General features: G+C 36.1%; 1 pseudogene across 1 annotated transcript; it reads right to left on the bottom strand.

Annotated features, from left to right (window-relative positions):
* Positions 1-12,174: 12,174 nt before the first annotated feature.
* On the bottom strand, positions 12,175-25,973 carry LOC309660076 (14-3-3 protein theta pseudogene; annotated as a pseudogene). The gene has a single exon. The product of its transcript is annotated as a 14-3-3 protein theta pseudogene (transcript).
* Positions 25,974-26,565: the final 592 nt, after the last annotated feature.

The raw sequence follows: 26,565 nt of genomic DNA on the forward strand, positions 1-26,565 counted from the left end.
TCCTAAAATTGTAGAGCTGGAAAAGCCATATAGTTACTTGATGGCAGGTTGATTACATTGGAACCCCACCCATAAAGATCAGATCAACAATTTTTTCTTCAGTAAAACAGACACATTCTAGTTGTGGAAATGCATTTCTTATCTGTCATTCTTCCTTTATCACTACTAATACTAGACCAACTAAATGCCTTATATACAATTATAGTACTACATACAATGTTGATTCTAATTAAGCAACTGGAGAGTTGCTTAATTAGCAGCAAGAAGTTAAGTGATTCTTTTATGCCCAAGCTCTCACCACGTACTACATCACACAAAAGTGGCTGACCTTAAGGAGAGATAGAATGGTGTACTGTTACTTAAAGTATCAACCATTATAGTGCTACAATACAGAGGACTATAGAATCTATATCATTCATTCTTTCTCATATGATAAGTTTCCTGAGAGAAGAGAGCATTTTCATATTACTTTTGTGTCCCCAGTATTGTACACAAAATGGGTGCTTAAAAGAATGCTGGTCAAAATTAAATAAATCAGTTAAAAATTATTTTGTAGATTCATAAAGTATGATTAAAACCCACTAAAAAAAAGACACCAGTATCATAAAATATCCAGAAATGCGAATCTAATTTGCTTTTCAGGTTTCACATAAAAATGGTACTTTGTTGATATGGTTACAGAGTACTCACTGTTTCTTTCAAATAATCAACTATATTTAAAAGCTATATTTTAACACTGTTCTTTACAAAGAACTGAGTATTCTGCCCTTATGATGACAAATGCTTTGCACAATTGAATTATATCCAAGCCACTGATTGCATTTTGATAACTGTCTTTCCAAAATCATTGGCAAAGCATTTGTATTTACAGCTCTCAAAGAACTGAACTTCTGGTAAGGAACAGTAATTTGACTATCCTGAAATTGTGAGGCTTTTAGCTTCTAGTTTCCTTTCTGTATTTATTTTTATTTGTTTATTTTGTTTTAGTGTAAGGTGGTATGGGTAGATTTAGTCAAATCTAAAACATTTTTTTTTCTTATTGATGATTACTAATATATATTTATTTGTTTTCTTTTTTTCATTTTCAAAGTTTAGTAGGGCTGCTATCTGACTATACAACTGTAACTGATTCATCTATTGAAGGAAGACCGAGAGGTTGTAGTCTCTGAGCTCAGCATTGCATTAGTACACACTAAAAACATAGAGTGCAAAAAATAAAGTTCAGTCCTTCAACTCCTTAATCAATCATCATCTTCTAAAGGAAGTGCAAACAAATTATTACAACAAGCACTGCAAATAAAGTATGCTTAAAAATATTCTGAAAGCACAAAGCAACTTTCTTGAATACAACGTAGATTTAATAAACTCACGTTGTTGGGGAGGAAGAAATTTTCCTCTACACTTCTAGGTTCTTCTGGCTGGTCTAAGAATTAAATCGACATGAGATAGATTAACAGGAGAAAAATAAGACAAAAGTTTAATAACACGTGTATATGGAAGAGACCCAGGAAAACTGAGCAACTCACCAAAATGACTGCAATCTTTACCTTACATACTGCAGCTAAAGACAAAAGAGGATGCTGGGGAGTAGTGGTTTGGGACTTCAAAGGGGAGGAAGGCAATTGACATGGAGATGGAAAAGCAAATGTTTGGTAAACAAATGTTTGCTAGGCTGGCCATACAGAAACAATGGTACAAAGAGAGGAATTTTAACAAATAGCCCTTGCTAGGTTCCTCCCTGTCTACACACCTAGTTTATACTATAGTTGTCTATGGTGATAGCTCTTTTCCTGGAACAGGTCCTCTGTCTACATTCTTTAGGCAGTTCTGGAAGGCCACAGTTTCCTCCTGAATCATTTGGGCCTTGACTGTTTTCAGCTCAAAATAATCTGCATGCCAAAAAGACATTTTGGGGTGGGAATTTTTGCTCCCTTATAATGTGTTGAATTTTTAAAAATTAAATATCAAGTTTTTAGAAAGGAAGTACTTTTTTATTGTTATAAAATCTCCAGAAACCAGTTAGTCTCTAACTTTTAGAGATGCAATATATTTTTGGTGAATTAATGAATATGAATGATTGCAATAACAAAATTAAATGAAAGCCTGAGTCACTTTTATTAAAGTTTTACTCTTTGAACAATTTATAATATTGTTAGAACACACTATCTAATCTGTAATTTCTGCCTTTTCAAGAATTTTATAATAAGTCTGGACTCATTCAAATTCTGTCATCACTATTATACCTTTCTTATTTCTCTGGTTTTCTGGTAGAATAATTAACCAGAGTTTTAAAACTTGAAATGAATCTGAATTTTTATAGTCTACCTATGAAAAGAGTATGATTACTCTCGGTTATTTACTTTATCCACTTTTTTCTCCAATCAATCAATAAGAAATTGTTGATTAGTATTTTAAAATATTGCTTCTGTTCGGAAGTTACGGTGATAATTAAGGTCAAAATAAAATGAATTGCTTGTAGACAGTAAGTTTAATTTAATATCACATCAGTATATTTCATATCAAATTTAAATGTGTAACTTTACTGAAATATATGATCTCAGTCTACAGTGATATTTTCAAAGAAGAAATAAAGGATGACTATAAAGATCAACTTACCCTTTAATCTCAGGAAAGTACTTACAGACTATAACAGAGATGCAGTCTTCACTTACAAGACTGAATCATAGCATCTTAATATTTGAATTTCATGTTTATACTGGCAAAGATGAATCAATTGGTAAATGTAAGCCATATAAACCCAAATACAGTCCTCAGGACTGAATCTCTTATTCATGGTATTTTTCTGAATTATATAATTACTATATCAAATACAGAGTGACTGTGAAGAGCATGTACTAACAGCTTTCTTGTGTGTGTGATAAGATTCTGCGGATATTTGGATATTTTCCCATTAGCCTTCTAATAAATTGTGGATATGCTCAATCAGAAAAGAATGAAATGCCTGGCTATAATCAGAATTTCAGGAAAATAATCAACGAAAAAGGTGTGCTTAGCAACTCCATTTGCCCTTCCAGATCCATTCTCCACTCTGTTCCATCTTATGCCACGCTCCAGGACACTGACATGTTGAAATATATCATCAGATCTCCTGTGCTCTTCCAGCTGGGGAGGCCCGGAGAATTTTGGAGAAAGAGATGAGAACATGGTCAAGGTTTTGACCCTGATTCCCTTCCTTTGAAGTCACTTCAGCCTGGCTGTCCCCCTTGAAAAGATGGCACTACTGTACTGCACTCAAAATGGCCTATTCTACACAATTCCTTTTGGTTCTGAAAACCTCTCCTACCCCACATCACCATTATACCTAGGGAGAGTAACATTTGCTTCTGTTAGCAAGGTTCTGGGATTTTGCACCAGTCTTTGTGTTTTTCCAAGACTCCAGCCATTTCTTTTTAATTTGGCACTTTACAAATAAACCATCTTCAAATCATCCTACTATGAATGCGCTATTTTCTGATGCAGCCATTGATATCAGGAGTGTCCTAAGAAACTTACCCTTAAAATGGGACTATGGGATTTGGTTGGTCATATATTCCAGGAGCTCACAGATAACCTCTATTCCAGGGAAAAGTAGGATACAAGTAACCTGTGGCATGCTGTGGCATCATAATTACTCAAATTATTACCGCTAGTAACACTGGAAAAAATACAGTTGGAGGAAATGGCATTGTGAGATTGACTGCTTTGACACTATGCTGTGACAAAAACAGTGATTTTAAAGTTCAGATGTTCACCTGGTTTCTTCTAATGCCCCTAGAGAATTAACATAAGGCAAAGAGAAATTTGAAACTATGAATGTAAAGCTAAGAATATATATGAAAAAACAAAATGTGCCTGTGACAGCTTTCATGAAGACTTTTATTTCCTCTAGTCACAAGGCACACATGGCTGAGGACCATGCATAGGAATTTATAGTAAGGGTTGGAGTTTCTGCACCAATTAAATGCCCAGCTCCTCCACTAGTGGGGAAAGAGCAGGACCCTGAAATGTGGAGTGGGGACAATTAAACAGGTATGGATGAGATCTTGAAACTTTAACTTCCCCACAAGCCTTCCTCCATCTGAAAAAATCAGTCCATCCTCAACTCCTGCTTGCACCTGGGACAATTAGCTTCACAAGATAATAAAATTTTTTAGAACTATTTTCTCTACCTCCCCTTCCTTTCAGATCTACAACAAGACTTATACCCCAGCACTGTCCAGACAGTGAGGTACAAGGCCTATCCTAGGAGGAGAACAGTGTATATACCAAGCAAGTTAAAATCTTTCACAAATTTAAATTTTTGGATCTGTGTAGTACTTGGTTCTACATGTGTTAGACCACACACAAAATTTAAGATTCACTAGGTTCTAATCAATGGCATGGACCCTTTCACATTCGTATCAGAATTTGTTGTGTAGGCTTGAGCACCTGTGCATGACAATAATATTCTACTAGGCTGGCTAATCTAAGTCTTCTCTCAACAAAGAGCTATAGTTAATGAAATTGAAAGGCAAAAAACTTCCTTGTTACACTCTAAAGGAAAGTCTTAATTCTTAAGGAAATAGACTTGTTGGAATGAATCTATTAAGTGGAATCTTCTCAGCAATTGCCTAGCCACATCCTCCTGGGATATCTGGGAGGACATTCCCTCAACAGGACATTAAGAAATGCTTTCATGAGGGAGGCATGAGCATTCTTGATCTCTCTGGTGTTTATACTCTTTAGGTCACAGATGCCAGTGTGAGATGCTACAATGAAAATTGGCTCTGTGACCTCAGTGGTAAGAATGGGATTCTAGAGTGGTAGAAAATGTGAGCACCATTACACAGAAGCCATAGGGAGAAAATGGCTACAATAGTGTTTTGATCCATGGGAATCTATTGCTAATTACTCATAGCCTCAGATATGAAATAAATTGATTCCTAGAAGTCTACTTAAACGCTTCTTGACATATATAGGATGATAAATTCTAGACTTGCTGAGAAAAATCTGACCCAAATTGCCATTTGGAGATTCACAGCTTAGTTATTACACCAAAGTCAGTTCAAGTCAGACCTTTCCCCATGAAAAATTTTGAGGCTGTTCAGTTTGAAAAGTAAACCTGCATCAGGTTCCTCAAATGGACCCATTACCATTTTCCAGAATGATTTTAGAAAGGGAAATATCCATAATTCAGAATTTTTCAGTTACTGGCTCTGAACTCATGCTTATCCTCAGAGACCCAAAATACTGTCATATTTTACTAGTCAGAGTAAATCTTGAGTTGTCCTAGCAGCAGTTTCAGAACATGTAGTAAAAATAGAATATATTTAATTAACAAGAAGAATTCTCATATTTTTCCCTAGTATATGGAATAAAGGCTATTTTTGTAGGAAAAACCAAAGAGAACCCTGTATCTCTTCTCTTCCTTAAAATAGCAAACCAAACTACCATCCCTAGGGGAATTACAGAGATTAGTGCTACCATCAAGGACTTGAGATACACAAGGGTTGTCATTCCTAGCACAGCACCAATGAACTAGCCTGTCTGGTCAGTGCAAATACTTGATGGGTCATGGAGAATAACAGTAGACCATCAAAAACTTAATCAAGTACTGATGCCCATTGCAGCTACGGTTCTAGATCAGCTATCTCTATAGGCACAACTCAACAAAGATTTTAGCACTTGCTATGTAGTAAATAATTAATTTTTGAATAAAGTTAGTATGCAAAATCATAAATGGTTTGCATTTTCATGTCAGAGAAAAATAGGTAACGTTACTGTCTTGCTACAGGGCTTTGTCAACTCTTTAGCTTCCTTTCATAATATATAGAGAGTTTTTAGTTCACTAATTAGCTAGCACTCTAGATAACTTATTAAGACAAATTTGTGCCAGAAGGTATGGGATAAACTACAAATGCTCATGAATCTGCCTTGTTGGTGTAGTTTCCAGAAGTCTAGTAGCTTGGATCTGTCAGAATACTATTTCTAAAGTAAAAGGTATGACCAGCTTCAAAAGAATAAGCACATGGGACTTCCCTGGTGGCGCAGTGGTTAAGAAGCCGCCTGCCAGTGCAGGGGACATGGGTTTGAGCCATGGTCCAGGAAGATCTCACATGCTGTGGAGCAACTAAGCCTGTGCACCACAACTACTGAGTCTGCACTCTAGAGTCCGTGAGCAACAGCTACTGAGCCCGCATGCCACAACTGCTGAAGCCCACACGCCTAGAGCCCGTGCTCCGCGATAAGAGAAGCCACCGCAATGAGAAGGTCACGCACCACAGCGAAGAGTAGCCTCCACTCGCCACAACTAGAGAAAGCCCGCGCGCAGCAACGAAGATCCAACACAGCCAAAAATAAATAAATAAACAAACAAACAAATATATATTTTTTTTAAAAAAAGAATAAGCACAATGTTTCATGGGTGTGTAAGGATTTTAGAGGCAAAATATCCTGTATTTGCGTGAGCTGCTTGTACCCAGACACCAGGCACCTAATGTGCCTGTTTTCAGTGTGATCTGGAGAGAGAAATTTCACTTTATCAGATTTAGGTTGTAATATAATTGTGCTTCTACTAGGCATAATGACTCAGTAGTTCAAATGGTTCTGGAATTGTCTTTGGCATACAGATGCTGTATGATGTTTCTGGTAACCCCAGAAAGAAAATCAGAAAAATCCCTAGGGTAAGACCATGTCCTCCTCTTTTGGCAAATATTCCACATTAGAAAAGTAGCTCCAGGCTTGTAGCTGGACCCTTGTACAGACTAAATGACTGAACATGAGATACCTAATGATCACATGAACCAAACTGCCCATTATGACAATAATCCAACAAACCTTAGCATTGGAGGTCAACAGGCAGCATTCCCTTATAAAGTAAATGTAAGATATACAAAGCAAAGCTCTATGAGGCCCTGAAGACATACGTGAACTGCACAAGCACATAACTAAGATCCATGGCACCTGTTCCTACTGTTTCACTTCCTCTCTCTCTCAGCCCACATTTGTGGTCTCATGGAAAGTTCCCTATGACAAGTTAATAAAAGAGGAAAAGGTGTGGGCCTTATTCATGGATGGATCTACAGTAAACTAGAACCAGATGGAAGTATACGACTAGTGCTCTACAATCCCCCTCAGAAATGGGCCTCAAAAGCAGTGGAAAGGCAAACCTTCCTGTATGGAAGTGGCTCTCCACATTATGGGAAAGGAGAATAACCTCGCATGGATCTGCTGGAACGGAATCTAGAAAAAAGTCAGAAAGTTAATGAAAAAGTGGTCTAGTAAAAGATAAATGAGAAAGATTACTGGAATCATGAAAAGATTAATAATTTAAAAGGAATTAGTGTGTAAGAAAAAAGACTCATACTGCTATTCTTAAATAAAACAAAAAGCAAATGTTTCTAAAAATATAGAGAAAATGAGCACCATGAAAAAAATGAAATAATTTCTTTTAAAAAATCTGCTGTCAATTATAGTCACTCTGTGACTCAGCTAAATTTCCCATTATAATTGTTTTCAGTTTCCTTGATTTGAAGGGAGCAATTGCCAACACTTGCTTAAATTTAGATCAGTGCAACAATATACTGAACTGCATTCTTGATCATATAGGAGCATAGTGATCAATAATTATTTCTGCCCTTTTTAGAAATGCTAGAAACCTGTCTTAAATGTTAAGTTACTGAATAGGCCATGGATCATTATCATACAGAAGCAGGAATTCATGGTCTGAATAAGCCCACCTTAACATTCTGAGTCTTGCTACTTAATGGATCCAGGTAAATGATTACTTAGGGCCAGTTGCAGGGTCATACCAAGGCTCTTGAGCTCAGGATCATTTCAAGGGCCTACAATTAGGACAGCCCAATTATCTGGTGACTTAAATGACCCAAGTTTTACCAAAGCCTATGCCAACTTCAGTCCATCTTAGCATTTATCTCCTATAATTAATAAATGTATAATTAAGTAGCTTAGATTCTTTCTCTGATTATTAAAAGACTCAAAGACCTCTCTGTCAGAGGTCACAACAACATTGATCAAAAGTCTGCATTCATTTATTATGATTAGAAAACATATTATTTAACCAACTAAAAGTAAAAAAATACTAAGAAATATTATCAAGACCATTAAAGAGGAATATGTCTGTCCATACACAAATTTAAAAAAAAAATATTTCCTTTTTACTTAGGAATCCAACAGAGAAGTCCTCTCTTTGTTTCATAAAAAAGCACAAGTTGAGCATAGGGGGAAGCTGTCATTGTGCCTTTTTAAATTCACTTTCAACATACTCTTAAATAAAGAACAAAAAGAATATTCTTACTCTCTGCTACATGGAAGTTAGAATTCCTTCATTCATTTATAAAAATTATTTGGCTTGAATGTGCATATAGTATAGGACATGCAATTGTTTGAGGCAGGAATACCCATTAGAGAGGCTATACAAAGTCTGTTCCTGCCTTTGAACCTCCTAGAACCTAGTAAAGACTGATTGGATGCCTGCTCTGAGGTAAATCTCCAGCCCCACAAACAGCTAAACTCATAACTCCCTCAAGTACATGCATTCACAGGTACACAGGCAGCACTTAACTCTCAATTATTATGTCCAGGCTCTGTTCTCCCTCAGATGAGAACAGCCAAAGTATTCTCTAGTCCAAGAGTCCAACACAAATCGCTAGGACTTGTAAATAAAGCAGTAGATAATCTTTACCTGCAATGTTAGAGATCATCTGTATGTGATTTCCCTGGCCCTTTCACCTGCACGGGAGCACACTTTGGAACTCTGACTGTTATCCAGCATTGTACTTTTAGAAAATCGTAACTACCACTCAAAATAAATAAATTTAAAATAATAAGTGGGAAAATGAATGAGAACTTGTAAAAGTGTTTAATAAATTTGCAGCTAAAAAATGGTATTGAATTTGATTGGTCTAACTCTGTGATTAGAATTTGAATGAAAGTATATTCTTGGGAACATCTCAGATTTCAAAGTCATCTAATCAGATTCCTAACAGTTCTTCACTGACTAGCATCAGGTCCTACAAATTTCCCTAAGAAAATATTTTTATTTAACACATTTTTATCACCAAAAACTGGACCTAGGGCTTCCCTGGTGGCGCAGTGGTTAAGAATCACCTGCCAATGCAGGGGACACGGATTCAAGCCCTGGTCCAGGAAGATCCCACATGCCGTGGAGCAACTAAGCCCGTGCACCACAACTACTGAGCCTGTGCTCTACAGTCTGCAAGCCACAACTACTGAGCCTGTGCGCCACAACTACTGAAGCCCACATGCCTAGAGCTGTGTTCTGCAACAAGAGAAGCCATTGCAATGAGAAGCCCATGCACCGCAGCAAAGAGTAGCCACCGCTTGCTGCAACTAGAGAAAGCCCGCGCACAGCAACAAAGACCCAACACAGCCAAAAATAAATAAATAAAATAAATAAATTTATTTAAAAAAAAAAACTGGACCTAAAGGCTTTAATAAGTGGTTTAGTTTTAGAATGTGGTTCTTCTGAAAGTCATCAAACTGATACATGCATCAGAAATTTATATCTGGGACCTCCCTGGTGGTCCAGTGGTTAAGACTCCGTGCTCCCACTGCAGGGGGCATGGGTTCAATCCCTGGTCAGGGAACTAAGATCCCACATACTGTGCAGCCAAAAAAAATTTTTTAATTGTATCAGATTATTCATAACAGTGTAAGTAATATCCTTAGGCCATTTAATGTAGAACATGAAGTTCACAGTGGTGGCTACATGGTGAAAACAAGACCTCAGATCATTTTGTTTCCAGGGACTAGAATAAAATGCTATAAGGATTTAAATCCTAAGATTTTATTTGGTTGGTCAGATGCAGGGAATAAACTGAAAATACAATAGAACTACTGAAATTATTAACTTGGAATTCTTATGTATTTTTTTCTGCACCCGTAAAGTATGTCCTCCCTGAATAATAAAGTATTCTTGGGCTTCCCTGGTGGCGCAGTGGTTGAGAATCTGCCTGCCAATGCAGGGGACACGGGTTCGAGCCCTGGTCTGGGAAGATCCCACATGCCGCGGAGCAACTAGGCCCGTGAGCCACAATTACTGAGCCTGCACATCTGGAGCCTGTGCTCCGCAACAAGAGAGGCCATGATAGTGAGAGGCCCATGCACCATGATGAAGAGTGGGCCCCACTTGCTGCAACTACAGAAAGCCCTCGCACAGAAATGAAGACCCAACACAGCCATAAATAAATAAATAAATAAATAAATAACAATTTTAAGAAAAGTATTCTTTATATTTTAAATTGCATAGACAACTTGCATATGGATACAATGTAGTAAATGGCTACATTGTACAATGTAAAACACATTAGTGATTATTAGAAACAGTTTTTTGAAAATCTCCCAATATATTACTATGAATCCATGTTCATAAATTCTAAAATTTGTAAAAATGGATCTAGGCCATCCTTGAAACTGTCACTCATTTTTTAGATGCTTAGTAAACAGAACCAGCTGTGAATTTGATGGCTATGAAAGTAGATATAATACCTTTTCTTCTTTCTCATATAAGTCTTCTGTATATCTCTATGTTCAACAAATATAAAGATATGTTCCCATCAAACTACCAATGGCATTTTTCACAGAAGTAGAACAAAAAATTTCACAATTTGTATGGAAACACAAAAGACCCCAAATAGCCAAAGCAATCTTGAGAAAGAAAAACGGAGCTGGAGGAATCAGGCTCCCTGACTTCAGACTATACTACAAAGTTACAGTAATCAAGACAGTATGGTACTGGCACAAAAACAGAAATATAGATCAATGGAACAGGATAGAAAGCCCAGAGATAAACCCACGCACATATGGTCACCTTATCTTTGATAAAGGAGGCAAGAATATACAATGGAGAAAAGACAGCCTGTTGAATAAGTGGTGCTAGGAAAACTGGACAGCTACATGTAAAAGAATGAAATTAGCACACTTCTTAACACTGTATAAAAAAATATACTCAGAATGGATCAAAGACCTAAATGTAAGGCCAGACACTATAAAACTCTTAGAGGAAAACATAGGCAGAACACTCTATGACATAAATCACAGCAAGATCCTTTATGACCCACCTCCTAGAGTAACGGAAATAAAAAAATATATAAACAAATGGGACCTAATGAAACTTGAAAGCTTTTGCACAGCAAAGGAAACCATAAATAAGATGAAAAGACAACACTCAGAATGGGAGAAAATACTTGTAAATGAAGCAACTGACAAAGGGTTAATCTCCAAAATATACAAAGAGCTCATGCAGCTCAATATCAAAAAAACAAACAACCCAATCCAAAACTGGGCAGAAGACCTAAATAGACATTTCTCCAAAGAAGACATACAGATGGGCAACAAACACATGAAAAAGTGCTCAACATCACTAATTACTAGAGAAATGCAAATCAAAACTACAATGAGGTATCACCTCACACCAGTCAGAATGGCCATCATCAATAAATCTACAAACAATAAATGCTGGAGAGGGTGTGGAGAAAAGGGAACCCTGTTGCACTGTTGGTGGGAATGTAAATTGATACAGCCACTATGGAGAACAGTATGGAGGTTCCTTAAAAAACTAAAAATAGAACTACCATATGACCTAGCAATCCCACTACTGGGCATATACCCTGAGAAAACCATAATTCAAAAAGAGTCGTGTACCACAATGTTCATTGCAGCTCTATTTACAATAGCCAGGACATGGAAGCAACCTAAGTGTCCATCAACAGATGAATGGATAAAGAAGATGTGGCACATATATACAATGGAATATTACTCAGCCATAAAAAGAAATGAAATTGAGTTATTTGTAGTGAGGTGGATGGACCTAGAGTGTCATACAGAATGAAGTAAGTCAGAAAGAGAAAAACAAATACCATATGCTAACACATATATATGGAATCTAGAAAAAAAGAAAAAAATGGTTCTGAAGAACCTAGGGGCAGGACAGGAATAAAGATGCAGACATAGAGAATGGACTTGAGGACACGGGGAGGGGGAAGGGTAAGCTGGGACGAAGTGAGAGAGTGGCATGGACATATATACACTACCAAATGTAAAATAGATAGCTAGTGGGAAGCAGCCACATAGCACAGGGAGATCAGCTCAGTGCTTTGTGACCACCTAGAGGGGTGGGATAGGGAGGGTGGGAGTGAGACACAAGAGGGAAGAGATATGGGGATATATGTATATGTATAGCTGATTCACTTTGTTATAATGCAGAAACTAACACACCATTGTAAAGCAATTATACTCTAATAAAGGTGTTAAAAAAAAAGATATGTTTCCAAATTATTTGTAAGATTTCACAAGGCTTCCTCCATAATGTTCTATGGTTATTATTCTTATTTAGAAGGAATGGATGTTGAGGAGAAAAGGATTCGTTCACTTAACTATAGAACATTTTTACTTCTGGAGCTTCTAAATAGAGATGATAAGAAATACACAGCAACAGTATAAAGGACCCATTTCTTAGGAAAATGTGTAGAAAATATTTTAAAGAAATTAAAATATATAAAAAGAATATACTTTTACTGTTTAATGATCCTGACCTGGTGAATTTAGGAATAAAAGTTAAACTTACCATGCCTTTGATAGAAAGAAAAAAAATAAAACCGCCTCAGGTGATTTTAAATTAAAAGTTAAAAAAATCACTATTATTAAGAAATGTAGGGCTTCCCTGGTGGTGCAGTGGTTGAGTCCACCTGCCAATGCCAGGGACGCAGGTTCAATTCCTAGCCCGGGAGGATCCCACATGCCATGGAGCTGCTGAGCCCATGCACCACAGCTGCTGGGCCTGCACTCTGGAGCCCTTGAGTCACAGCTACTGAGCCCACATGCTACGTCTGCTGAGGCCTGCGTGCCTGGAGCCCATGCTCCACAACAAGAGAAGCCACGGCAGTGAGAGGCCTGCACACCACAATGAGGAGTGGCCCCCGCTCGCCACAACTAGAGAAAGCCCCCGCACAGCAACAAAGACCCAACACAGCCAAAAAAAATAAAAACACATAAATAAATAAATTTATTAAAAAAAAAGAAATGTAAACATATACTTAAGGTGTCATAAGAGTAGGAATGGGAACAGAAGGAAGCAAAGGAATGTTAATAAAGTCAATACATATAAAACAAGTATATGCCTTGTATAAAGTCTCAAGATAGCAAGTTTTTGTACTTTAAAAGTCAATTGAAATGGAGATTTCCAGTCTTCCTCCCCAGAGATTCTGAGTCTTTTGTTGTCTTACCCTTGACAGGCCATAGGTGATACAACTGGCCATTTACTAGTAACGCAGTTCATAGAATCACAAGAGATATCCTAGTGAAACCCCTGGATGGTCCCCAGACTTACTCCTTTCTGCTCCCATTGTGTGACATCAACCCGAATACTTCATGGCAATTATCATTACTTCTGATATTACAGGAGCTCCTGTGTTTGTTTGCTGGTCCACTGTCAGGAGGAGGAGCTGAAAGCAGTTTGTTCCTACTCACAACATCCAATTCAGTGAAATTCTTTGTCCTCTGGCTGACTGAGTGTTACCTCCCTGAAAACCATAATCCTCAATAGATGTTGATAGGAACTAATCCTATTTCCAACACGTAGTGTCTGGAACTGTACATTTTAGCTTTAGGGGATGCCCCAACAGAAAATAAACTGTTAGTTGATTACATAATGACCTCCTAGGGAACAGCGCCTTACCCCTACAGGGTATTGTCCCTAAGCCAGTGCTTTGGCTAAGCCTTTAGCAGTACATTCCATCATCCTAGTAGGTCAGTTGCATGCAGAAGACCAGTGGATCCTATCATTATGCTTTTTATTTTTGTGCCTCCTTTACCATCAAATGGACCTGGGTCTAAAGCAACATCCTTTGGGATAACGTGTTTATAAATCAGACATTCTACAAGCACTCAGATGGTGGTGGGGGTGGACACATTGTAGATAAGAAGAACCAGCCCATATCTAGAGTAAATATTGATTGTAATTTTAAAAAAACCCTGCTATCTCATCCAAGACAGAAGGGGCCCAATGTTATCACTCTGTGATCAGTAGCTAGCTGGTTTTCTCAAGGATTGGTGCCATATCAATCTCTGCAGCCGACCGAATAGTCATTCAGAAAGAAGCAGTAGCTAATAAACCCTGGTAAAGGGAGAATATGCTATAGAGTCCATGCATTGCCTCTATGCCTTCCACAATGGCTACTGTATTTATGGGCCCATTGTATCATCTTGTGCTGGTATTTTAGGATTCAGATCTAAGCACTTTACCACTCTTTCAGTTAGTAGTGGGGAATGATCCATGAAGCTAAAGGTAGGAGTTGAAGTGCAAGGGTAGTAAATACCATGGGAATCTGGACTACTTATTCAAGTAATTTTCTTGTGCCTTCTGGATCTAGGCTGGTTCAATCTCAATTATAAAATTTCTATTAGCCAAAGGGTGGTTGTACTCACAGTGGAATTTATGACCCAGAGAATCTGATAGTATCCAGATTATTCCAGGTAGCAGTCATTAAAGCTATCACTTGCTTAGATTAATGTAATCTACCTAATCTATTTGGTTTTTACATGTACTAGAAAGATAAAATAAGCAGGGAAATTATGGGAACCACCACATCTGACTTTTTCAAGTTATAGATGGCACAGATTCTGAAATTTGTGTATTATAAGAGTTAGAAATACAATATTTTGTATGTTGTAAGAGAGAGAAATCCAACCTAATTTTCTTCTAGCTGTTTTCACATTAAATAAACTATTCTTTCTCACTGGATTTATATTTCATCTTAGACACACATAAATTATCATGTATACCAGAATCTATTTACAGACTGTCTTTACAGACCAGTTCTACTGATTTATTCCTATACTAATAATATGTAGATTTGATTGCAGTAACTTTGTAGTATGTTCTGAAATCTGATAAGTAAATCCCAACTCAATATATTTATTGGTAATAAAATTTTTGGCTAATCTAAACCACACAGTCTTACAGAACACCTTGAGGTTATTTTATTTGATCTATATCTCCTCAAACAGTGTTTGAATTCTAAAATATTAGTCAAAGAAAATGTAACTCATATACATTGTCTTCTCATCTAAGAACATGACTGTATTTCCTTTTGCCATATCTTATTTTATATCTGTCTATTAAATTTAAAATCTGTTTTCCTTGAGTTCCGTAGCTTTCTTGGCAAAGTTATTCTTAAAGATTCAATGGTTTGGTACTAGGGTAAATGACATTTGTCTCCAATCTCTATTATAGATCTTTATTTCCAGTATCAAAGAAAGCTATTGCTATTTGTTGTATTAATAACACTACATTACCACATTATCTTATTAGTTTTAACAGCTTTACTGAAATATAATTAAAGTAAAATAAACTGCACATATTTAAAGTGCACATTTAATAAGATTTGGCATGTGTATGTACCTGTGAAACAATCAAGATATTGACTATATTCATCACTCCCAAAAGTTTTCTTATGCCCTTTATCACACCTCTTTCCCACCCCGTTCACTCCTGTCCTCATTGTACTGCCCCATGCCCAACTATTATTCTGCTGTCACTAGAGATTAGTTTGCATCTTCCAGAATGCTATGTAAACGGAATTTAACATTATGTACTGATTTTAGCCTGATTTCATTCACTAAGGATAGCTATTTTCAGAATCACTCTTTTTGTAACAGGTATCAGTAATTCATTTCTTCTGATTGAAGAAGAGTGTTCCGTTATGTTTGTTTAGTCATTAACCTGTTGATGGCTATTTGGTTTGTTCCCAGTTTTTGAACATTAGAAATAAAGTTGTTATAAACACCTGTGTATAAGTCTTGGTGTGGACTATGCTTTCATTACTATGTGTGGAATGCAGAGCAAAATGCCTAGATCTCATGGTAGGTGAATGATAAACTTTTTAAGAAACTGTCTGTCAGACATTTTCCAAAATTGTTGTACAATTTAACATTCTCACCAGCAGTGTATGAGACTTCCAGTTTATTCATATCCTCATCAACACTTGGTATGGTCAGTCTTTTTAGTTAGACATTCTTACAGGTTTACAGTGGTATCACATTGTAATTTTAATTTGCATTTCCCTAATAAAGTTGAGAATCTTTTTTGTGCTTATTTGCTATCCATATGTTTTCTTTTTTGCAAGAACTTGTTCAAATCTTTTGCCACTTTTTTTTTTTTTTTGGTTTATAAAATGTAATTTTATTTTATGTTACTCTGCTGTTACATAGGGCATAACATTTTCACAAGGCTTTTTTGGGACTACAGTCAATGATTATCAGAGCAACACACAATAGTGGTCCAACTCTCTAAATAACAATCACTAGACAAACTGTACACCCTCTCACATGTGTACAAATCTGCATAGAAAAGTACTAAAGTTTTAGACTTGTACTTGTATACTTTATTTCCCCTTTCTAGTGTATTAAGAAATGACATGCACTTTCATTTGCCAAAAGCAATGCTTGTATTTTGGCAGCAACATGCTACTTCTATTACATAGTAAAGTGAATACCAGAACTACAAAGGCAGGAGATGTAAGTGAATTTTTATTGGGAAGGGAAGTTGTCAACTTAAACAGCAGCAAATGAAGAGTGAATGAGGAAACTCCCTGTTGTCACAGATACACAAGACCTCCATCATATATGATACAGGAGGCATTTTAATTTGTGACCCCCAGCCTCAAAATGTCAAATATTTTTCCATACAATCTAATACTTCTGGATTCCTACCAAAAAGGAATATATTAAGAGGATGGAAAAGTTGCTTACTGAAAGAAAATCCCCGAAGAAGAGTAAGGCAGGGAATGTAGAAATCAAGAAGTTATGTAGAACACTCTTTAAATTGTAATTAACTACATTTTCATATCTTCACAGTAATACAAAATACAGTCACGTGCAGAACTGGTTCAGGTTACTGAAATACCAGATAGATTTTTAGTTCTCTACGTAAGTGTTTGGAAGTTACTTGTGTTTATATAAAATGAAGCTATTAATACTTTTCTACAGCAGTAACTGCACACTAGGAAGGCCAAGACAAACACAAATCAAGGAATGGAGTTTTCCCAAAGCTGCAGTGTGAAAAGACTATAAACAGTTGATTCCATACACATGAATGGGTTTCTTTGCTATAGGAAATCCAAATGGAATAAGGAATGGAGATGAGTAAAAAGGTTTCTTGAGGGGAAGGAGGGTGACACCCTGTATGCACTTAGTTTTCTGCCCCTTCTGCCACATCACATTCTTCTCCTGCACTGTCTGATGTCCGTAATGTTAGGTTGTCTCTAAGCAACTGCATGATGAGGGTGCTGTCTTTGTTTGAGTCTTCATTCAGTGTATCAAGTTCTGCAATGGCCTCATCAAAAGCCATTTTAGCCAGTGTGCAGGCAAGTTCTGGGTTATTAAGGATCTCATAGTAAAATACAGAAAAGTTAGGAGCCAGCCCCAGGCGGATTGGGTGTGTGGGTTGCATCTCTTTCTTGCTTATATCAATAGCCTCTTGGTAAGCTCCTTGGGAATTATCTATCATTTGTTTCTGATCATCACCACAAGCAACTTCAGCAAGGTACCGGAATCAATCTCCCGTCATCTTCAGATAGAAGACCTTACTCTCTGGATTAGTTGCATTGGCTATTAAATATACTTATCCAACAATTCCAGGACCGTGGTGCAGATGGACCTCAGTTCGGACTCCACTTTCTCCCGATAGTCCTTAATCAGCTGCAACTTCTTGTCGGAGGTGTTGGTCTTCTGCTCAGTGCTCGAGATGACCCTCCAGGCGGACCTGTGGCCCCCACCACGTTCTTGTAGGCCACCGAGAGCAGGTTGCATCCTCGTTGGACAGCTCCGCGCCCTGCTCCGTCACGGCTTTCATGCAGGTGGCCATGTCGTCGTAGCGTTTGGCCTGCTCGGCCAGCTTGGCCTTCTGGATCAGCTCCGTCTTTTCCGTGGGGCCAGGGACAGGACAGCGAGGGCGAGCACCAACCCGGATGGCGAGGAGAGTCTCTTTTGCCACTTTTAAATTGGATTTTTGTCATCTTATTATTCAGATTTGAGTTCCTAATATATTCTGGCAATCATTCCTTTATCAGATATGTGATTGGCAAATATTTTCTCCCAGTCATTGGCTTGTATTTTCATTCTTTTAACAGTCTTTCAAAGAACAGAAATTTTTAATTTTGATGAAGTTTAACTTATTAATTTTTTTTTTATGGATCATGCTATTGATGTTGCAACACAGAGTCACAAAGGTTTTTCCCTTATGTTGTCACCTAGAAGATTTACAGTTTTAGGTTTTCAATCTAGGTTGATGATCCATTTTGAGTTAAATTGTGTGAGATGGTTGAAATTCATTGTTTTGCATATGTGTTTTCAGTTGTTGCAACACCATTCCTTGAAAAGGCTATCCTTTCTCAACAGAATTACCTTTGCAACTTTGTAAAAATTTAATTGTCAATATATGAGTGAGTCTATTTCTCAGCTCTATTCTTTTCCACTGACCTATACATCTATTTTCATGCCAATACCAATCAAAACATTACTGTAGCTTTATAAATCTTATAATATCTTAAAATCAGGTAGTATTAGTTGTCAAACTTTACCCTTTTTCAAAGTTGTTGGCCATTCTAGGTCCTTTGCATCTTCATATAAATTTTAGAATCAGTTTATCAATTTCTACCCAAAAAGAAAATAGTCTGCTTGGATTTTACTGGGATTTAGTTGAATCTATAGATAAATTTGGGGAGAATTGACATTTTAACCCTATTGAGTCTTCTGACCCAGGAACATAGTTTATCTCTCTAGATCTTTTTTAATGTTTCTCAGCAGGGTTTTGCAGTTTTCGTTAGATTTATCCCCAGTGGTTTCACATTTCCTGATGCTGATGTACATGGAATTCTTAAATTCCAATTTGTGAGTGTTAAAAATATATAAGATTTCAAAAGTTTTTTATACATTGATACTGTATACTGAACCAAAGATTAAAGGAATATTCTAAATGCTTCTAGTAGGGAGGCAAAGGGGAGGTGATAAAAATCTGACTGTTCTCAGACTTCTTACTTGAAACTCCTGAAGCCAAACTATAATGCCTTTGAAGTTTGAGGGATAAATTATTTCCAATTTAAAATTCTATTCCAAGTCAAGCTATCATGAAAGTTTGGAAATAAAATTAAAATTTTTTTCCAACAAAAGAATAACTAATACAGATTTGCTCAGCATTATCTTAATTTTGTACTTACTGTACCAGCATAATTATAATAGCTCTCATTCACTTTTCAATTTTTCCTCATAAATATCAACAATTCTGAAAGTCTGCCTTATATGCTCCATAAGGAAGATCCTAAGGTTATGTTCCTGCCCAGCAATGACATAAACCATTAAAGAAGACTCAGAATTCAAGAAACAGAAGATAATGTAGGAAAGTAATAAAGAGAAATTATAATGTGACTGATTAGAAAAGGAATTACCAAAGAAAGGATTTTCATTCCTGGAAATAGTCAAACAGTCATAATAACTATCTACCTTGGGTTTTGTAGAGAAATCTATGGAAGGGCTAGATTAGGTGAACTGTGGTCTCCAAAGTTAAAAAAATCTTCTATTGTAAAATAACAGTTCTTTGATTATGATTCATAAATGTCTGCTTCTTTTATTGATGCTAATATCAACGCTAACAACTTACGTTTAAAGTTAGCATATATTTTTCCCTTTATTCGGAAGCAATATTTAAGAACTTCAATAAGATTGAGTAAAACTTTTTAAAAGTTATGAAATAGTGAATATAGACTAGCTTGTTTCATAAAGTCCTAGGGAAACAGATATGAAAGAGATATCAAAGCTTGTCTGCCCTTAGTAATGATAATGGAATTACATTTGTGTTCTCTTGACCTACTTCTCTGATGACTGATAAAGCCTGTTGATAAGAACACAAGATTACATATAATTATCTGTAGAGTAATAACTGTCTATATGGATATTAAAACTATAACTTTGACGCTGGGTGTTACACTCATTCAAAAGAGTTTAGCAAACTTTACGTAAAAATTTTAATCTCCATGAATAGAAAGCTTGTCAGAAGTTATTAAAAAAAAAATTGAAATTGAAATTCCCATTAAAAAAAAAAGATATCAGTTAGACTGAATCATCAACATTGTCTAAAGACTGATGGAAAGATTCAGTTTAAAAAAAAAAAAGATGAGATAGGATTCTCATGAAAAAGGAATCATATCCTTGCTTAATTCAAATGCATTCATTCAAAAATCACTTATTAAGCACCAAGGATATTCCAAACACATGGTGACCATGATGATCCGGGGGAAAAGCTACCCTAAACTTCAAACAGGAAAATGTCAAAGAAAGTAAGTGAAAGATATAAATGGTCATGTAGTTTCAGACTCTAAAATTGGAAAGTTCAGAGTTTGGAAATCACTTGAAATTGAATTTCCACCTATGAAATTACAAGAACACTTATCAAGGAGAGGATCTGAAGATTCCTAGTGGCTCCATAAAGATCATTTGGATGGTTTTAAGTTTTAAATTTATATGTAGAAAAGGGGTACAGAGGCATATAACCAAGCACAAATATGAAAGAAACATGAGCCTGTGAGAACAGTGCCAGAAAACTGAGAATGAATTGAGGTTTGTGAATAAACTGCATAAGGAAAATAAAACATTTTTAAGTTACATTTATATCCAGAGCAAGAACAAAGAGAATTTACCTGTAATATGTCTGGCAAGATTTTATAAATTGAACAAGTGACACAAAATGGGATTTGGAAAATTCTATTTTACTTCCATATTCTCTGACCAGAAGAATAATTTTTAGCCTAGAGAAGGCTGAATAATATGGGTAAAAGCAATTGAACCTCAGGATATGTAAAGAGATGATAAGATAGCATTTAGCTTCTCTAAATGATTTCAAGTCTCCAGGCCTAAAAAGATTACATACTAGAGTATGGTAAAAACTTACAGATGAGATAGTGAACTGCAGGAACAGAAATTTCTTATCTTTCAGCCACCAGGGAAAGTGGGAGATGTGACCAGGAATCCAGTTATAAACGTTTAGTCTTGACTTTCAAAATGAAAGGAAGAGATAGTGTCTTGGAAGAATTTATTATTATAATTTGTGTGTTTTCGCACTACTCTAAGCCAGTAGCTAGTCCATTATACATCCATGTCTCTGGGATGGTTGCAGATGGAAAGCAGACAGAGCTTATGATCAGTGGCTCCTTCAGTCTTTTGTGAAAACCTACGTTCCTTAAAGAGAGGATGTTGGGTTGCAGAGGCCATTAATGCTCACCTAATATTCAAAATAATCTCTACAATTCCTAGCCTCCCTGGCATTTGATTTGGGACCATGTAACTAGTTCAGGCTAATGAATTAAGAGTAGAAGCAAAATATTTTATTTCCAGGCCAAAGCAGTTAAAAGTCAAATTCTTCCTCTCACTCTCTCTCTTTCCCTGCCACAAGTTGAGATGGTGGCAGCATAAGATGGAAGAAGTCTGGTTCCTTGAGTGACTACAGAAAGGACAACCTATGACAACTCACATCAGACCTTATGTGGATAAAATATAGCCTTTCGTTGTGTTAAGCTACTCATATTTCATGGTATCTTAAGGTAGCTAGCATTAATTTCCTTACTCTCTGAGTATAGTTACTCATTTAATTAAAAAGTTTAGAGATAGATAAAGCCTTAGACATTACCAGACTAGAATTTTCATTTCATTTATAAGATGTCTTGTCAACTATGTGTTTCAGCTTCATCCTTAGGCTGGCATCCCTCATGTTAGCAAAGTAGCTATAAGCAGTTCCAGGCCTCATATCTGCACATCATATCATCCAGAGCAAGAGAAAGAGACTTCTTTTTCCTCAACCTAACATTCTATCCAATCAAAGAATATCTATTCTCTGATTGAGCTATCCATGAACCAAGAACTGTGACATAGTTAAATTATGCCAACTAGCTTCAACAAATCAGGGCTAAAGCCTAAAGAAGATGATGAATCAAGCCCTCCCAACCTCATAGCTGGTACAAGTCAAGGGGAAGTTGGAATGGATCTTGCAGAGAAACAGCAATGAAATATACTAAAGAGGTCTTGAATATCCTCAGATCATTTTACTTTATCTTATTGAAAATGTTCATAATGATTTAATAGCTTATTTAGTGGATTCATAAAGCTTGTAAAGAAAGTCATTATGTTTGACAATACAATAAAGTTTCAAAATAATGAATAATGGTTGAAGTCTAACAACATAAATATTTCTTAAATAGAAATTTTAAAACTAATATGTAAGATATCAGTAAGAACCTGGACTTGGATTTTTAAAAATTATACAAATACAGGTCCAGTAGGTAAAGATTAGTAGTACCTCCTGTAAAAGATCAGGGGTTTATAGTTTAACAGGAAACACAATCAGTCAGCAATGTGATGAGACCATCCAATAAGGCCAATGTTAAATTGCACAAACGGACATAGAAAATCTCCAATGATACAGTGAAAAATCTCATGATATTCTATATAAATGAGACCACCCTTAGAATCTATGTAAAATTCTGGAATCACAATTTAAGAGGAATATTGAAAAATCAGGAACATCTGAAGAAGAATGAACAAATTAATGAACTTGAAGCTGTATCAGTTTTGGAGCAGTTGAAGGAAATGTGGAGGATGCTTAGCCATGAAAAGAGGGGCTTAAGAAGAATTTGTTAACTGTCTTCAGACTTCTGAAATGCTGTATATTCATGCACATACAACTTGTTTGGAGGGAATCACGAGGACAAAAGAACTGAAACACAAAAAAACAGATTTCAACACTTTACAGAGAAGGCTTTTGTAACAGTTATAGATATGCATGAATGAAAGAGGATGCCTCAGGGCAGAAAGCTTTCTCATCACCAGGGTGAGTTCAAGAAGAAGTAAGACTACCTTGTCAGATGTGATATGGAGAAGATACAAGCCTGCAGTGATACTTGAACAAGACAATTTTTATAATCCCTTTAATGTCAGTGTTTCTGGGATAATATGAAATAAGCTAGATTTCACTACTATGTAGAAGTAGTCTATTTTAAAGCTTAATTCCCTAAAGATGCTGCAATTCCACCATATAGCTTCAGAGAAACAGAAAGAAAATGTCAACTTTAAACAATCTCTACTTTTCTAGCTCATGAGAGATTTCATAAATTTTACGATTTCTAAGGACACAGAGAACATGTCATATTTCCATTAAGAAACAATTTCATGTAAGTTAATATCGACCCATGAAATGTCACTCCCTGATCGTTAACTGCAATGACAACAATGGCTAAAATAGACTGCTTTTAAAGAACTCTATCCATATCATTGGTTTAAGAATAGAGTGTCTCCAAAGGCATTCACTCAGGGAATAACAACTCAGAGAGATAAAACCAAGCCAAGAGAACAGTGGATAATTTCTATTAGCAGTGCATTCACCTTGAGAAATCACCAGCCTCTCTTTGACTTTTCTAACTATGACCAATTAATTTGCAATGGATTTTCTACAGCTCTTCTCCTTTACCCTAAAATAAATAAATAAATAAATAATATCAATTTGTGGCATTGTATTTCCTTTTGTCTGGGATGAAGCCACCAAACACTAAAGGTTAGAGTCTTACATAAATTTAGATAGCAGGACTAAATGAAAATGAAGCTCTTATTAATGGAAAATAATCTCATTGGAATAAACAGAAAAAAACTAATTTATAATACAGATTCCCTACACCAAGCAGTATCTACTGAAAGCCCTTTATCTAAAGTATCGACAAACTACTCACACCTTTTAAAGAGATCTTAAAAATACACCAAAGGTATTCTGGAGAAAGTTTAGGTCTACAAATGTGAAAGAATTTCCCATAAAACTACATAATCTGCCTACAACCAAGTTTTTTCAAAGTTACATTGTTTTCATAAAGTTAAAACTGCCTCTTCCTGTGCTTCTGTGTGATGCCTAAGAGGCATTACTCTTTGGAAGCTTTCTAACGGCCTATGTGAAATAAACTGGTAGACTCCGTCACTCTAAACAACCTTACTAATTTTTGAAGGAAACTTTAAAGACTTTGCATTTTACAAAAAGTGAATTATTTAAGGTCATTTATTACACGTTCTCTCTGCTTTCAGCAGGGCTGATCTAAGAAGCAAAGAGAAGAAAAACTGCCCCCTTAAACTCACATGGGCTATTTTGCAGGGAATAGTTCCTTTTTCAAGAACAATTTACTAGAAATTTTTATTATCCCTTTTATGAAATTAGGGGAAATATTTAAGAGCTACGCCTTGAAAAGCACAAATAAGTGGTAAATTTGGCTTTCAAAGCATTGACATATATTTGGAATTAAACTACTAAATACATTAGATTACTTCCCAAATTGATAAAAATGAATGCTGATTCTATTTGTTAAATCAACCCAAACTTTTGATGAATTACATTGTTAAATAGTTGTGTTTAGACATTTTTCAACTAGTATTTTTACAAAAAGCAGAAAAAAACTCATACATTTTACAACTTAGTAACATGGACATTTCTAAATTTCATGTTCATTTAGCTAATATCTAACAGGATTTTTAAAATTTGTAATATTATTCATCAATGTAACAAGAAAAAACCTTTCTATTTATAGTACTCAAGGCCCAGTTCTAGAACATCTGAGTTTTAGTCCCTTATCATTAATTTGAGTCTGGGGTAGATGGGTGAGGAACTTAGTGTCTCAGGGCCAATTCAGCTGTGTAAAGGAAGGAAGTGGGCTCATGCTAGGTAGGACCTATCCAAACCTGGGGGCTCTTGCCCTGGCTAATGAGAAAAATACTACCTGAATCAAGCATATTGTTTCTATATAGGAATTAAGAAATTTTCCCAAAGAAGCCACAACTTAGATTTTTGTGTAAAATTTCTCAATTTTGCAATGTTAGAATTGACATCAAGATTTTCAAAACACTATGCAGAACAATGCTATGAGAACTAAGCAAAACACACATGCAGATGAGGGAAACTTCACTTCAGTCTACAAGAGAATGTTTCGCACCTATGGTCTAGAGAATGCACAGGTCATCAAGAAAAGGGACACATAATTCTTATTTTCAGACTCCTGCTTCACATTCTTCCCTCTTTTCACATGCTTATTCTCCAAATACTACCTCTTTTTCCTTCCTTCCCAAGCCACCCCAGCATGTCCTTCTTCCTTGAGGAGAAACAACTAAAACTTCAGGAACATAGAAAGAAGTATATTAGAAAACCAAATCTGAGCTATTTAAATAGGCACTAGAGTCCACTGTGATTCATTTTCTAAGAGTAACTCATAGCTCTCTCCAGGTGTTCCTACCTGGGCTTAGAATTAACCTTAATTGTGTGGCACACTCTTCAATTGTAAAACACAAAACACTAGAAAAACTTTCAGTATGAATAAAATCATTTAGTAGAACTTGACTTTCATATTGATGTATGAATCTTCTATACTCCATACTCATAATTAAAAATGATAATAGAGAGATATTAGGTATTAGAAGTTGTAAGTTTGGCAAGACCAAAAAGATTGATCCAGTCTAGTAAGGATGTGTTCACCTTGGTTTCCAACTCAGTGTGCAAACAAACATCATAAAACATAGGAAAACAAGGAACAACTTCCCAGTACCTCTCTAATTACTTAGGAAAACATACCTGAAGGTTTAGTGGTGAAAGAAACCCCCAAAAGAGTAAGAACTGATAGTAAAAGGTCAAGGCCCCAAGCTTGTTGTCTTTTCTTCATTTAGCCAGAAAAGGCCTCGATTATAATGCTTGCTAAGCCAGTTACTTTCTTCCTTGTCTAATATAAGAGTTACAGTATAGGAATTACAGTCCTAATTTTAATATATCACATATGGAGACAGAAGAGTTGCATAAAGGAGAATTAACATTATTTTTTAAGGTTGAAAATTAAAGAAATACACAGCAGGGACTAAAGGAGTTTAGAAAAAGAAAGAATTTTATTAGAGTGAACAAAGAAAACTCAAACTAGAACGTGAGGGAAAGTACTCTTGTTACACAACTAAAAGAGCACAATTCATTGCAGATTCAGAAAATTAATGAATTCACTGTTTGGTTGAGAGAACTATTTTATAGGGTTGGAGGGATTTGTGAAGGGACACAATAAATGTTGAGGCTGACGTGATAGACCAGGATCAGTATATGAGTTGTAAATGCCAAATTTCAGGCTAAGAAGTTCAAACTTTTTTAGGCATTAGGTTTGGCCACCAGTACTTTCTGTGAGGAACTGGAAACAGCTACAACTAAATTTGAATTTTCAGAAAATACATGGTGAGTCACTTTAGAGACAGAATTTGAAACTTCTTTCCAACCTGGTTTGGCAAAAGCACAAATCAATCGACCATTAATGCAGACTTAAGGTCCATCGGCTCAGGCTAGCCCACCCAAAAGACCATACTGAATTACCATTGCTCATTGGTGCATCTGTGCCTTTTGAATCGTTCTTTTAAAAAATTGTGTATTTTCAACTGCAAATTGCTCTAAGGCAGCATAAAAGATACCTTTTATAAGAAAAATAATTTTGTATATTTACATACACA

Source organism: Balaenoptera physalus (genome assembly GCF_965194825.1).
Source record: "Balaenoptera physalus genome assembly, chromosome: 4".
Lineage (NCBI taxonomy): Eukaryota > Metazoa > Chordata > Mammalia > Artiodactyla > Balaenopteridae > Balaenoptera > Balaenoptera physalus.